The sequence below is a fragment of the Lissotriton vulgaris genome, unplaced genomic scaffold, assembly GCF_964263255.1.
Source record: "Lissotriton vulgaris unplaced genomic scaffold, aLisVul1.2 SCAFFOLD_3321, whole genome shotgun sequence".
Taxonomy (NCBI): Eukaryota; Metazoa; Chordata; class Amphibia; order Caudata; family Salamandridae; genus Lissotriton; species Lissotriton vulgaris.
In genome coordinates this window covers 53,946-70,538 of record NW_028243649.1, presented here as the reverse complement: position 1 = coordinate 70,538, position 16,593 = coordinate 53,946, and the positions used below count along the sequence as shown (strand labels likewise).

General features: G+C 48.4%; 1 protein-coding gene across 1 annotated transcript in view; it reads right to left on the bottom strand.

Moving 5' to 3' along the window:
* Window positions 1–16,593, bottom strand: part of SBDS (SBDS ribosome maturation factor) — a 103,978-nt gene that overhangs the window by 61,638 nt on the left and 25,747 nt on the right. The window lies entirely within an intron of this gene.

Sequence of the window (16,593 nt, the reverse complement as noted above, 5' to 3'; positions counted from 1 at the left end):
CGGTAGCGTGCATTTGGTTCCTGCAGTCAGCTTTTCCATACACACAAGGTCCCACATTTTGCATAACTAATCCAAGTGGGTCAGGACTACGGTTGTGGCCCATCTAGATTAAAGAGTCTGTTTAGCTGCATCCAAAGCCAAAGCAATAACTCTTCCACGACAGGATCGTAGGAGAAGGTCAGGGCATTGGGGAGGCCCAATAAGATTTAGCTTGGGAACCTGGGCAGCTCGGTTTCATAAACAGTATCTAAAGCGGATAGGACTGCAGACCAAAAATGTTGGATTTTTGGGCAGTCCCATAGTAAGTGTGTCAAGTTGCCCTCCTGCCCGCACTGTCTCCAGCACTGTGTGTCCCCTCCCACTCTCTATTTTGCAATCTTCACAGGAGTATATTACCAGTAGTGGGCAATTTTGAGAAACATTTCTTTGCCCGCTGTACTACACGAGGACGCCAGAGCTCTGGGTATTATGTCTTACCACTCCTTGGCCGAAAATATCCGTTCATACTCATTCTCCCACCTAAGCTGCACTGGTGATTTAATTTGTTGTTGAAGTGCAGTGAGGAAGGAATATATATCTGAGAGCAGTTTTTTATCTGATTGGCGGGTAATAAACCCTTTTTCAAATTAATGATTGCCATGTGGGGCAGTGTGCCCCAGTGTTTTAGCGCAATGTATTGCCATTGGGTGTCTGGGGCTCAGCCGTAGTTGGCACGTAACTTCGCAACGTCCATCACTCCCTCCTCATCAAAAAGGTCCCCTGTCCTTTTACAATTAGCTTCTTGCCACTTAATAGAACCCTCCCTGGTTACAGCAGGGGGAATTTCCGGATGCCCTATAAAGGGAGTCAAGGGGGATAGTGGAGTGGAGAGAAGTCTTTTCTCTAGCACCTAGTCCCACACTCCCATGGTTGCCCTAGTTACTGGTGAAATGTACATGCCAATAGGTCATATTTTTTTTGGGAGCCATGGAACCGTGAATACATGAATCCCGGCGCCCAAGCGGTTCATAAAGCACCAATGCGTTTCTGACGCCGTTCGATACCATATCATGTATCGGAGTTAAACCGCCTGGTAATATCTTTCTAGATGGGCAATACCCAGTCCTCCGTCTTTCTGTTTCAGGTAGATCTGGCTTCAGGCCATGCGCACTCTCTTCCCACCCCATATGCAGTTGCTTATAAGGTGCTGTAATTTAGATATCACCTTGGTGACGGGTTGTAGAGGGAGTGTTTGCATGACATAAAATCAGGGGAATTAGTGTCATTATAACAGCTGCTAAGCTACCCAGTCAGGATAATGTGTATGCTTTCCAGTTTAATAGTTCAGATCTGGTCATAGTGAGTAAAGCAGCACAATTTTCTTTCGCTGCACGTTCAGGTGTAGGGAGGATCCGTATGCCCAGGTATGTCAGCCCTTCAGGAGCCCATTCAAAAGGGAACATGCTCGCCAATTGCGATCGATCAGCTCTGTGAATTGTCAGGCTAAGAGCTTGTGCTTTCTGTCAGTTGATTTTAAGGCCTGAAATCTGACCGAAAGCTGTAATTTCTAGTATGAGGGGGGTAGGGAAGTGGATGGTTGCGTCAGAATCAGTTACACGTTGTCCGTGTACAGCGAGATTTTGTGTTCCCTATCACCCATGTGAAGTCCTGTAATGGCAGTGTGTTGGCGGATACGCTCCTCAAATGGCTCCATATAAAGAGCAAATAATAAGGGGGACAGGGGCATCCATGTCTTGTCCTTGGTAAATTACAAAGGGGAGGGATGATATTCCATTTACCCTGACCCTGGCCTCTGGAAGAATATAGTTACAACTGGCCCAACGATGAAACCTTTCCCCAAGCCCAAATCTAGTGAGTACCGCTTGCAAATATGGCCAGTGTACCCTATCAAAAGCTTTTTCTGCATCCACTGACGGGACCATAGTCGGTGTGTGCGTGTGGTGTGATTTGTCCAGGATATGGCAGAGTCTCTTGGTTCCATCTGTACAGCTACTCTCCGGGATAAACCCAGACTGATCCGGGTCTCTGAGGCCTTGCATATACGGTGCCAAATGCGCCGCCAGTATACTTGTAAATATTTTCAGGTCAACGTTTAGCAGAGGTGGCCCTATATGATGCACATCTCTTGGGGTCCTTGTTTGTCTTTGGGAGGACTATAATGGAGGCCATTTGCATAGTGGAAGTAAGACTACCTATTTCATTAAACAAATTGTAATGGTGAGTAAGATCCAACGCAAATGTTTATAAAATTTAGGGCTACAGCCATCGTCACCAGTGGCCTTGCCTGAGGGTAGGCTCCGGATAGCCTGAGATATTTCGTCCGGGGTGATATCGATGTCCATCCTGGATGCCTCCAGCGTTGGGAGATGGGTCAGGGGGGCTCCGGCCACATAATTTCCAGCCGCCACTTCATCCAGCGTCTCCGCTTTGTAGAGGATAGTGTAGAATTGCTCAAATTCACCCGCTTTTAGGTCGTCCGTTGACAATCCCTTCCCCTCCAAATTCTCAATGTCCACCACTCTGCGCTGTTCCACCTGGGAATGCAGTTTGCGTGCTAATAGACGGCCAGTCTTATTCCCCCCCTTCGTAATAGGTCTGTTTTGTGCGCACCGGTCTATGTCTAGCGCCTTTAATTGTTTCCACGTCAGAATAAGCTGTTTCGTTTGGGCAGCACCAGTACGTTGATGGACTTCTTCTAATTCTTTAACCGTGCCATCTAAGGCATCTCGTTTAGCCTTCCTTTCTTTGTTTAATTTAGGCAAAATAGCCAAGAGCTGCCCTTGGAGGACTGCTTTGAGCGTGTTCCATACTAGTGTGATGGATGTCGTACCGTCGTCATTTCTGGATGGATTTCTGAATCTGCCCTACCATGCGTTCGTGCAAGAGAAGCCTGTTATTCAATCGCCACTGCCTCTACGGGACAGGGCTCCGAGGCAGCGTCAATGAGAGCCTTAGGGAGGTGAGGGGGAGTGGTAAGACAGTGCTGCAGCCCCTATTGCCACCATAGGTTGAGATATGAGGGGAGAAGTTAGGAAGAGATCTAAGCACTCATAGGTCTGGTGCACAGCGGCGAAAAAGGTATATTCTCTTGCCGCTGGGTTATGCTGGCGCCACACATCTACCAATCCGACCTCCGCCAGCCAGCTCAGCATAGCGTCCGAAAGTGCCCCCTGATATACGTGTCCTCGAAGTAGATCTAGCCATTAGGGGGTCATGCACTTTGTTGTAATCCCCACACACAACTAAGTCCTCATCTGGGGAAGCCAGAACCTCGCCCAAGACCTGCGTCATAAAGGTCTCTTGTGAGTCATTTGGGGCATATATGGAGCCGTAAGTGTAGGTGCTGTTCCCGGCTTCTACCAGCAGGGACAACAATCTGCCTGGGATTTCAGCTTGTACAGAGAGGACCCTCCCAGAGAAATGTGTTGCAAATAGGATGGCCACTCCTGCCCGCTTCCCCAATGTGGACGAGAAGTGTTGTCGATCGAACCATCGTGATCTCCGGCGTCGCCAGTCTGCGCGTCATTAGTGCGCTTCTTGTAAAAGGCATACATCAGATTTCGACTCTTTGGGGAAAGTGAGTAGGGCTATCCATTTCGTGAGTGCGTTTAAGCCTCGGACATTGAGGCTTAATATCTTAAGAGGGTGGTCGTGTGTTACCGTGTTGTGTGTAAATGTTCTGCATGTAAGGCTGTGAGCGCAACCAGGCCACTAAAACATTTAAGCAGCCAGAGGGGCAGTATATAGAAAAGGAAACAGGGCTGTCTGGCAAGAGAGAGAGGACCAGCACACCAGGGTTCGAAGCGCAGCACCATCCCTAAAGGGTTTAATGGCAGGGGAAGAGGGGGTCTCCCACCCACTCTTGCGAAGGCTTGGTACACCAGTCTCTGAATAGGTTATGCGGCCGTGCCCTACGACCAAGGTACCAGATAACATGGAAGGGGAATGCATCTGGGCGGGTAGGAGCTCTGTTGACAGGTGCTCCGCCACTTTAGCCAAGGAACACACCTATGAGCCAGCATTGCATATTTGTATCTCATCCCCCATGGGTGTATCTACTGTTTCCTCAATTGGAAAGACAAAGAAAGATAGAAAAATCACAGAAAAAGAAATAGGAACGAACAAACCAAACATCAAACTGAGTTCCCATAATAAGGAAAAAATATCACCAACTAAGGTGGATCATGAACCTGGCGTCTAGCCTTCTCTAGGTTTCAGGCTCGACGTGGAGAAAAAGGAGGGGGGTCTCCACCGGGCAAGGTCTGCACATCTCTAAGACTCTAGTCTAGCCTTTAGTCCATCTCAGCTGCATGGGGGACCATAAGGCCGGTTCTCCCCAGGCCTACGACAACCCACTCTCTGTCCCGTCTTCACGTTGCTGAAGTTGCCTTAGGAGTGCTTCCCTTTCTTCAGTGCTTTCAGTCTCCGACGGTTTCATCACAAGTTCCTTCACTGTTCGGCGCCGGCGTCTCGTTCTGCTCCCAGCTTGCGCCTTCTGTGACTTTTGTGTGTTCTGAAATTCAGCATCCGAAGCCAACTCGGGCCCAAGACCAATCTCACCTCCTCTAATGTGCGTACTGTACTGTATGTGTTTCTTGATTCCAGATGAAGATCGGCCAGATAGGGGGGCCCCATCTAGAACGAATTCCCTTTTCCCTCAGGATGACAATGGCTTGCCACAGCACTTTACGTCATTGGAGGGTAATTGGGAGAGATCCTGGCAGATGCCCACTTGCATTCCTTCGAAAGCTATTACTGTGGTGTCTCGTGTCACCGCCATGATCTTCTCCGTAGGAGTGGAGACATGTGAGAATGTCTGGTGGTCGTCCCGGCCCAGTCGCTGGGTGTCCTGCCCTGTGGGTATGATCCAAGAAGATGTCTGTCACGCAGTTCAGGAGCCACCTGTTTAAAAAGCTGCACCAACTCCTCCAATTTACCGGCAATCGCCTGAAGCGGAACCCCCTTAATTCGGATATTGGAGCCCCGGGACCTGTTTTCCAAATCTTCCAGGTGGTAGCACAGCTCCTAATGCCTCTCTTTTAGTTCCATGAGCTCCCGGGCATGCTGCTACAATTCTTTCTCTCTGACGTCCCTGTTCGTTCGAGGGCATCCATCCAATCCTCTTATTTCTGTCAGGTCGGTTTTGAGGGTTTTAATGTCGGTGGTCACCCCTTGTCGTGGGGTTACGAAGTCATCCTGCAGGGTACCAAACAATTGCTCTATGAACTGGAGTGTTTCGTCGAGTTGTCCATGTCTGTATTAGGGGCTGTTTTATTTGTGGTTCTAGATGGAGAGTCAGCACGTGCCTCAGCTCTGTTGATGTCCGGCTTTTCCAGCATATCCTTAATGGAGCCATCCTCTTTTGTCTGACCCGAGGCCATCTAGGGGTGAGGATGGGGGGGGAGAGGGCAGAGGGGGCGGGGCAGGGGAGTCCGGGAACATCTTCAGTGCCCAGTTCCTTAGCCCACTGTAAGAGGTGTATTGGCCACTAGTATCTATGGTCTGTGGCCAAACAGTCAAACCACTTTACAGCTTGGCCTTGTCCCTTGTTCTCCAGCAAAGCACTCTACCTGGCAGTGGGCATTGACCCGGGTTAGCTAGATCTGGTTGGTGTCACCTCTAATCACCGGGCCGCCTCACCTCTAATTATGGCAAGGTGTAGCTCCACCCTCTTGCTGTGCACGGCCTCAGCTGCCCAGTGTTTGTTGCCCCTGCACGCAGGGTCCTCATTGCAATCCGGCCCTTACAACAAGACTGGTGTGCTCCACTTACCAGACCCAGTAACCTTTTACCCGCACACTTGTATTGTGCTCCAATCTCATGTCCGCCTATGAGGTCAAGGAGGTCCCGCTCCGTATTGTCAGCCCCAGTCTCCCCCGGGCTGGGTTGCGAGCCACCATCTTGTGCCTGCAGATACAGGCTGCTGCTATCGCGGCCGCTGCTCCACTTTGCCACTCACTCGTGCACATCGATCGGGAGCCGCGGCCCTGCTCAGGTCCAGGGATCCCCACCCAGTTCCAGCCACAGTCGTCCCTCTGGCTATGACTCCCCCTACTCTACTGCCACCCGGCCCGCAACTTGATGGCCTCTCCTCCAGGGCCTCGACTGACACCACGCAGCCAAGCAGCCGGGACCAAACGCCACACCATCGGAGGCTCGATGACTTCAGCAGAGGTTGGTCGCCACCTCCCGGCCCCTGCTCTGCTCCAGGGGTTGCGTGCACCTTCCATACACCTCCAAAGGGCTCCCACCACTGCTTGAAATCATCTTACCAGGCGCCCTCTCGTATCCACTGCTCCAAGCTGCATTTGTGGCCGCAGCAGCCTCTCTCCACCGGAGTCGGGCCCTCCGCTGTCCCCCTTGCTGGTCTGCTAGCTCTTCATGGGTCCGGTGAGGAAATTACTTTCCCCTGAAGGCCAGATTCCCTGCTAATTAAGATCTCACCCGGCGGAGCTCCAGTGGTGAACGGTTACTCAGCCGCCATTTTGTCCACACCCCTACCTTGGGAGGCACTTTACTACAATGTGGGAAGTGAAATGTGCAATTTCTCTATCAACAAGGCATATAAACCATTTTAGAAGGATCCTCCTTATAATTACATTACACCCCACGCCCCTGGGAACCCTAGGGGAGACCCTGGGGGGTACCTCAAATACCAACATTTGTAGTTTATCACTTTTTAATTGCCCCTACCTACCACCAAAGTCGAGTTTGGGCGCAATTTAAATTTAATAGCAGTGCTGCAACACGGCTACTTTTAAAATGACCTCATACTCTCAGCGGTACAGAAAAGACTGTTGGTCTCTAAACTGCCATGCCCTATTATGTACCAGCGATTTAAAGGTAGTTTTAATCCCATTGCCCTATTATGTATAGGGGGCCTAAAGGGTTGGTCATGCCAATTTTTGGCTTCAGACACTTGGATACAAGGGGCATCGAGGTGGCAGTTAGGGACTTGGGATTGCTGACATAAAACAGACAGAATAATTGTTATTGATGCTCGTGAAGCAATGTGACTAAGAGTCAAATAAGATCAATAAGTAATTGAGGAACAGGATTACAAGGAACTGTTTCAGCCAGTAAAATGAAGCAACATTTCAGGGGAAGAAAAGAGTCCTTACCTTAGACACAGAAAAGTTAGATGCTTTGGTGAATACTTGCCAACCCTACCTGTTTATGCTGTAGGTTACCACTTTTTACGCAGCTTTGACACCTACTGATTTCAGACTGAGCCTATGGTTTTGAGGAGGCCTGAACAGGAATTTGAAATTAGCTATACCTTCACATTTGATAGGAAAGTAGGGTAGTGAGTGGAGGGCAGTGGAGGAGAGATAGCTTTTGGACAAAAGCTCTCTCTTTCTTCACACTCTTTCACTGCACTGAATTGTTTGAGCGAAAGGAAACAATACTGCCTGTGTCTGTAAAGTGCTTTGGATGTAATCTTTTTTCCCCAACCGTATTTGTCCTTTTTCATAAAAGGACAAAAATACACATACTGCAGCAAAATGCTTTAAACAATCCATGACAATCATCGCAAGTCTTATTAGCAGTATACAATTTACAGAGAACAAACCATCACTTTTCTGATTCTCTGAATTCCCTTTCCCATCTATGCATTAATCAGTGCAGACCAATAATGTAAATCTTCAACCACTCTATTATCCTTCCTTACCCTTTTCATTCTAATCTCTCCCACAGTCGCCCACTCTTGGACATCTTTTTCCCACACTGGTCCTCCTGTATCAGTGTGACTGTTACTTGCCGCAGTCCATTAGTTAGTACCTTAGCAAAGATTTCGGATTAGGTGTTCTAGAGAGGGGTCAATACAATCCCTGGTTTAGCAGGGCTCCTCCCGGGTTTTGCTACCATCACTACCACTGCCTCCCTCATGAATCCTGGAAGGCTGGCCAAATGTTTGGACTCCAGAATGACCTCAAATTTTTTTTTTGCAAGTGGTTGCATTTATGCTTGCTAGAGCTCAGAGGGAACCCCTTCTAGCCCCGATGTTTGATATTGTGGCATCTCCTCTCCTCTCGGTTTCCTCCCTGGTGATATCTACATCTAGAATCTCCAGCTGCTTCCCTGTGAGACTCAGGAGTCGCCCTGTATTTAGAAATTCCCCTAGATTGGTACTATCCTGTCTTCATGGACACCTACACACCTGTTCAAATGTTGTAATTTTAAAAGGCCCTCTTGATTTGAGACTATTGGCCCATCAGATTGTAGGACCAAATTTGAGTGAGGGGTCTCTCCTTCAGTAACGAAGACATAAGACTTTCCAACTTGTCCCCCTCCCCCGCTCTCTATGTAATGTCTGTCTATACTCTATCACCACCACCGTTTGCCAAGTAATTTTTGAGCCTGAAACAACTGTGTCTTGACACCAGCATTTGCCAGCACCTTTTTCTACAAGTGTGACACCCTCTTTTCTTGATCAGTCAACCCTAACCCTGAGCCGGTGTTGTATTCCCACTTTCTTAGTGAACTGAGCACCCCTCTGAAAAGCCTCCTACTCATACCTGTGGGCCCCCAGCTTATATCAAAATACCTGTCAATAACCTCCCTTTCGGTATAAAAAATCATGCTCTGTAGCACTTCTGGATAAAGACACCACAGATGGACCAGAGGACTCACAAGTGTAAGAGTGTAATCAACAATTAACTAAGCAGGATCAGATACTGGTACACAGCAGTATTCACATTGACAGCCATATCTTGTCATCAACACACGATCCAGTCTTCTGAAAGTATCATGAGTCAATGAATGACATGCAAATTCAACTGAAGTTTTTGCCAATTATCTACACACTTTACTTTATCCATCACCTCTCAAGGCAGTGTCATGGCTGGTTTAGTAAGTATGTGCATTGGTGGCCTATCTAATATACCACCTATGGTACAATTAAAATTGCCCTCCTTACACACTATCGGTATATGGATATAGGGCTTTAAACACATACGTCATCTACAAATTAATGCATATACATTAACAAGACATACTTACGCCCCGTCAAGCAACCTGTAGACCGGCACAGAGCGGCCCTCAACATCTGCTTTGTACAATGTAGAAAGGGGACCCCCCAATGCTACTAACCACAGTGACATTCTCCTGGTATAAAAAGAGTATGTAGTTGAATAAATCTGTCCTCTCCACCTTTGTGTCTGTTAAATATGATTGCTGTAAAACCCAAATTCTAATGGCACATCTTTTGTCATAAGAATGCAGTCATATACATCATTTAATGTGATCATTTATCCCCGTATATACCCAGGTGGCAATCCTAACTGTTCCTGGAATGACTTGTGTATAAATGGGCCCCTTCAGTCAGTAGTTGACGGAGAATCTGTCTTATCAAAGGTCTCAGTTGAGACATTAGGAATGCACTAAAGGACATCCAGTCACTGCAATCTGCATATATCAATGATCACATTGTAAACATTTTAATTAAAAAGAACTTCTGACCCCCACTAATCACCCCTCCCCCAGTGTACATACTAAACCATCCTCATTTGAGTTTCCCCATCTGGTTCAACACTGAACCTGTAAAAAAAATTTTTTTTTCAACAGGTGCAAAAAAAGGACAGCTAAATACACATCTAAACATTTAACTATGGGGGAAAGATTACCAGCTAATACCATTGGGTTGAAACATGCAGTGGGCCCGGTCTTGCTTCTAATGCCTACACTTGCAGGGTTGTGGCCCCAGAGGTCCACCCGCCTGCCGATGTACAACTTAATGGGTGTAGAAACCTACAACTATCCTAGACAAGGAAACAAAAAACAGGAATATGAGAGACATTAAATAGATTCAGAATTAGATTGTGAGCCCCATCCCCAGCCATAATCTACCCTTTTTGAATACCTAGACATTGCTACAACATAACAGTAAGACCCCCCAGTCTCTCTACTCGATCAAAGACCCAATCAATTTTGCATTGTGCATCCCCCGCCACTGCTCCCCAGTATAACAGTACGGGTCACAATGGTATAAATAAACTTAGTTTATGGCAGGTTGAGAAATCAAGCATCAGGGTCTCAAAAAAAGGTCCAGCAGTAACATGTCCACTCTCCATCAAACTCATGATTATCCCAGTCATTAAGCTTCTTAAGCGGATCATTGTATGCAGTTCTGTCCGACAGACAGCCATCAAGGTCCGAACCGTCCTCATGTCCCGGTGCCATTGGGGTCTCCATTCGTTTTGTTCCATCGTCCTGCATGGTCATTTGTTGGCCGGTCCACTTTCTGGTCCTCAGGCCTTCAGCTTGTGAAGGCCCCCTAGACTTTCTTGCAGCACCATTACCCATTTCGAGATAGTCCCAAACCTCCGCAGGGTCTGCAGAGAAATATGATCCTCCATTGTGGAGTACCCACAACATGTCTGGTAAGAGTGACATATACTTAAGTCCCATATCTTGCAACTTCTGTTTTACAGCATCAAATTAATTTCAACGTTTTTGGACCATTTACGTATAGTCAGGGAAGATTCTAATGATTTTATCCTCTTATTTCTGGTTGCCATTTTTACATGGGAGCTGCAGGATTATATCTATATTATATTTGTTGTTCTGAATTCGGACTATGATAGTTTGTGGATAGGAGTCTAGAGAAGCTTGCTCCAGAAAGAAGAATGTGGGGAGGCCCTTTTGATTCAGGACAGTCCTGACGGAATGTTCTAGAAATTGGTCTCTGGACTTTGCCTCAGAATGATCCCGGAAGCCCACAAATCTAAGATTATTATGAAGGAAAATATCCTCTGCATATTCTATTCTAATGTGAAGGTGGTGTGAAGAGTCAGGCAGAGAGAGGACTATGGCCCTGATCACCTTCATTCCAGCTGGGAGGGCCTGAACTGACTGCTTTGCAGCCAGTAAGGGATAGTTGACTGTGTGGAGATCAGTGTGCAGGAGGTTCACCTCAATCAACAGAGTCAATTTGTTTTCTAATGTTGTTGACAACCTTTCTATGGCGTCCAGTATCTGTGCCCCAATGATGTCAGGCAGCTGGGGATCAACCTGCAGGTCTCCTTGCTCACTTGATATGTGATTGTTCTTTGGTCCCTCTGTATATTGTTCTATTTGTGTTTGCTGCAAGGATTTGGGTGTTTTACTCTTACCAATGATGTGTCCGGTCTAAGAAGCAATGCCAGAAAGAAGGGGAGAAGGAATCCCTTCCTGTTCATGACCACTAATATGAACCTCAAGGTGTAACCATAGGTCAGCCGCCCACCGGATGCAACGGTCCAAGGCTCTGCCTCCAGCTGCTTTGGGTGCCCCTCTATCTGTTGGTAGAGTACCTCAATGTGAACACAGATCATTCCTTTTAAACTGTTTATTTACAGAGTCGCTATTATAAGTCTATGCCCTGGCCCAATTGTCAGGCTGCCCCAACGATATCCTGGACATGGTGAACCACTGCAACTCTCCCTCTGGCTCTCGAAGGCCAGTGCCCCACTGTCCTGTAACTGCCACCACGAGGAGTTGATGCTATCAACCCGGGTGGCCCGGCAGGACTCCCAAGTGCCATCTGGTCACCGGCAGGCAGCCCAAGCACACTGCCTCGCCTCCAAATCTGGTTATTTATGAAAACTATAAAATGTTGAATACATTTTGAGTCTTATTCATAATTTCTTATATGTAATATGGAATTGATATTGTTATAACTATTCACTGGAAATCAATTTCTTCATTCACATGCAGTGCTAACAATCTGTAAATGTGCTTTAATTTGAATGATTTATATAGAAATGTTCATAACAATTGTACATATACCCTTCTATCCTACGCTCACGGCTGGTGCTGATAACAGATATTATAGCTCTAAACCAGTGTACTTAATTTCTAACAGCCTAGCATTACCATACTTCTTGGCTGCCTATGTCATGTGGGGGCCCATATTACCAGTTTTATAGTGCAGGAAGTCATTAAAAGCCTCTTGGCTCACCACACAGTGCAACTTTGTTTAATCCAATCATACTCGTGGAGAGGTGAGGTGCAGCAGCCGGGGCAGCCGACTTCGGCACACAGGGATCACGGTTCGATCCCCGGCTCTCGATGCAGCTCAGCTCAACACCATGTGACTCTGGGCAATAGCTCCCTTAATTTCCACTACGGCCCCCAGCGCCTTGAGACCCGTAAGGGTAAAGAGTTCGCGCTTTACAAATACGAATTTACAAATACGAATTTACAGTGAAGGATTGCACTGAAGTTTGCCAAGATGAATGCTCAATGAAAGAGCTCCACTCACAAGCCACCAAAAATCCTGCTTTAAATCGGAGTCAAGGCTATGCTCACTGCAGACATGCTGCTCCCTATTGGTTCTGTGATCTGGGGACCAATAGCGAAGCCACCAGAGGCTGTGGACCTACAGGAGTGGAGACGGCTGAGCTTGTTCTGCCTGCGACCTGCACTGTGACTGTGGGACAGACTGTGAGGAGGGAAAGGTGCATGCCTGCCTGGCCTTGGCCTTGGAGGAACCACAGAGACCTCTCTCCAATATCCTCGAGACAGCACATAGGGCCCCACAGTGAGGAGGGAGTGCGGCAGCTGTATTGGACGGCCCTGGGGACCTGGACTGTGGCTGCCAGAACACTTGGGAGACCCGCTATGACTGGCAATTCAGGGGGGCGGGGTGCATGTGTTCTGACTAAGATAACGCCCCTCTTTCCCTCTGTGGCCTGCGAAGAGTGCTTGACAGTTCACTGTTGATGTCTTGCCAGACAGGCAGTTGCTGTGATCTCTCTGTTGTTTGTCCTCATCCGTCCGTTGGCTGGGGTTCACTGCCCGGTTTGGAAAGAAGCCTCTCTATGCAAGCAACAGAGCATATAATGACCAAGGACAAAGAATCCAGGCCCCGTGTCAGAGAAAAATGGATCTTGCAGACTTGATTTTAATAAGTGTGTGGGACTTCCTTTAGCGCTCCCTGGCGCTCTGTGCTCATTCCCCCCCCCCTCCCTTCGCCTTCCACCAGCTCTCGGCTGAGTATCGACGCCGAGGGCTGTGTTCTTCGGTTTTGGCCGCCATATTGGGTGTGGGTCGGGCTGGTGACGCGCTCTAGCAGCGCTTTAAAAACGGATAGTGATGACTCCGCGCAGCGGACGCGCCGGACCTGCGCCGGAGTCGTGCCAGTGTCCTGCCCGTCTGCACCCGTCCGCGTGGCGGGAGGCGTTAGCCCCAGGATCACTTACACCTCAGTTGACCTGTTGTCCCACAGGAATAGCATAGACAACTGTCGGTCCGTCTTTCCAGGGCGTTATAAAGGTAAATGTTGTTGTCCTGGTTGTGGGTGGCGCCCAAATATTTTTCTGGTACCCGATGTGCATCGTCCTCCCCCTATGGACAACTACAAGTGCCTATTACTTAACCCTTTCGCTGCGGCGGCTATTCCGCCGCAGCGCTAAGTGGGCGGGGCGGCCGCTCGGCGGCCGCATGCTGGTGACAGAACCGCTCCGTCACCAGCCGCGGTTGAGCTGTGCTTGTGACGGAGTGGTTCCGTCATGACCCGCCCCGCTCATTAAAACTGCCGTGCAGGCGCGAAATCAGCGCTGCGCAGGCGCGGCGGCCGGGCCATGACAGAACCGCTCCGTCATCAGCACAGCCCAACCGTAGCTGATGACAGAGCAGTTCCGTCATCAGCAGGGGAGGGGTTAACACCAGCTCTTTGAGTAGACATGCCATGGATATCTTCGAGTTGCTGACAACGGAAAAACCACTATGTTTAATGCTCACCGAAACCTGGCTTAGTGAGTCTTCCAACCCGGATATTGCTATAGCCATCCCGCCGGATTATGTACTTTATAGACAGGACAGATCCATAGGTAGAGGTGGAGGGGTCGCAATCGTGGTCCAAAGATCTGCCACTTGTGTGGTCATACCATCGATCTCCATTTCTGGCTGTGAATCCCTTGTTTTTTCCATTACTCTGTCCCCTCGTCAATCTTTCTCAGGGCTCCTGATTTACAGACCTCCTGGCCTGCGTGGTCTCTTATTTGATGAGTTACAATCAGTAATTACTACACTTTGCTTGAAGGTAGAACACTGCATAGTGCTAGGGGATTTTAATATTCATATGGACGCTGAGACGGACGGTGATGCAATCAAAATCAATGACGTCACCGCCCCTCTAGGTCTCACTCCCTATCTGTCGGGCGCGACTCATGATAAGGGCCACACTCTTGATCAAGTGTTTTCCACCGTCCCTCTTGTCCCATCCCTGTTCTTTGGTCGGACCATTTTTTGATCTGTTTTTATATTCAGGGAATAAGCAAATCATCCTGTATAAACTCTAAGCATCCTAGGCACCCCAGTAGGCCATATCATAGGGTGACTCCTGAAAGTTTGGCCCAAGCATGTCTGGAACACCCCTGCACTCTGTCAGGAGATTTGGATAGCGATCTCGATACACTACAGAGATGGTTGACTGAGCGGTTAGACGAACTTGCTCCTCTTTCCACGCCCCGTTCTTCTACCAAGCGGAGCTCGGCACCATGGTTTTCTGAGTCTTTGGCTCTGTCCCGGCGTAACTGTAAGTTAGCCGAGAGACTATGGCGCAAGCAATATGACGTGGAAGCCAAGGCAGCGTACAAAGCCACGATTAAGCTATATCATGCTGATATTCTTGTTGCAAAAAAGAGTTATTTTTCCACTAGAATGGAGTCAGCGTCTAACTCCTGTAGACAAAATCTTCATTATTGTCAAGGAGTTTGTCTCTCCCAAGGCTAGTGCAGTTTGGCACAAGCTTTCCGGGTCATGGGTCACTTCGCTGGCACAGTTTTTCACAACTAAAATCAAACAGATCCAAGACTCCTTCCCCCCTTCCGGCCTTAACACAGTTCCCAACTATAGTAACCCATCAACTCCATCTATTGAGTCCTGTCCTGTTCTTTCGGAGTTTCCAGCTATGTCTACTTCTACCTCTCTGGATCTCCTTCTCAAAATCAAGTCAGGCTCCCCTCTGGACCCTTGTCCTGCCACCTTTTTGGCCAGTACCGCCAAGATTCTGAACCCTCTAATAAATCCTGTTCTCAATCTTTCTTTGGCTCAAGGCACTGTCCCTCTGGCCTGGAAACAGGCAATGGTTGTCCCACTTCGTAAAAAGCCTGGTCTTGATCCTGAGAATCATTCAAATTATAGGCCAATATCTCTCCTACCGGGTTTGGCAAAGATTGTGGAAAAGCACGTCCACTCTGTGCTCTCCACTTTCCTGGAAAGTCATGGTCTGCTTCACTCCACCCAGTCAGGCTTTCGCTCCAATCTGAGCACTGAGACCGCTCTCTTGGAGGTAAATGAAGCCATCAAGGAAGTTCTTGACTCAGGTGGAAGAGCTATGCTGGTGATGCTAGACTTGTCGGCGGCCTTCGACACCGTCCCTCACAAGGGTCTCCTTAGTAGACTCTATGAGATCGGTTTAAGAGGGACGGTGTTGAGCTGTTCAGATCTTATCTAGCGGGTCGTCAACAGGTGGTCTGGGCTCCCCCGTACTCTGCCGAAGTACCGCCTTTGGAGGTCGGAGTCCCTAAAGGGTCGGTGCTTAGCCCGACCCTTTTTAACATCTTTATGACTCCACTGGCGGTGCTGGCGGAGTCTTTTGGAGCCCAGATCATATCATACGCTGATGACACCCAGCTTCTCTACACCTGTAAAAAGGGTACGGAGTTTGATGGAGAGAGCATCCGTGGCTGTCTTGGGGCTGTTTTCGACTGGTTTCAGCGAAACAGCCTCAAGTGCAACCCTGATAAATCAGAGGTGCTTTTCTTTGGGTGTCAGGCAGACCCGCCTTGGCAGGATTGGTGGCCGGTGAATATGTTTCCCTCGTCATCTTCCTCCTCGGTGGCTAAAAATCTTGGGGTTAAAATTGACAACAATTTATCACTGAAGTCCCAGATCACAGGCCTCACTGGCACATGTTTCGGTCTCCTGAAAATGTTACGCAAGTTCCTCCCTTTGCTTCCTCTGGTCCATAGGAAGATGACGGTTCAGGCCCTAATTTGTTCTAGACTCGACTATTCTAACGTTTTATATTTGGGTCTCCCGGACTACCTGTTGCAAAAACTCCAAGTGGTCCAAAATTCGGCGGATGGGCCATTTTTGGCCTTCCCCACCATGCCAGAGCTTCGGATCTGTTACTTTCCCTTCACTGGCTACCTGTCAGGAAACGGATTGCTTTTAAGGCACTCACATTGGCCCATAAGGCACTCCATGATGTCGGGCTAACTACATTCAGAAACGGCTTACCTTTTATAAGCCCACAAGATCCCTCAGATCTGAATCCCTTGGACAGGCAACTGTCCCCATCATTAAAAAAGCTAGGATAGGGGGACGTTCTTTTAAACATCTCGCTCCCAAGCTGTGGAACACCCTCCCCCTTGAACTCCGCTGTACTTCAAATCTGCTGGCTTTTAGAAAGGGTCTGAAAACTTGGCTCTATAGTCAATGATAGGTCTGTTTTCTGTTTCTTCTCCTTGCTTTTTCAGCTATGGGTCAGAAAGCGCCGGGATACTCCTTGGAGTAGCCGAGCGCTATATAAGACACCCATAACATTAACATCTTTACACTAAGGCCATCAACCCTCTGCCAGAGGAACCCCGACAACCTATG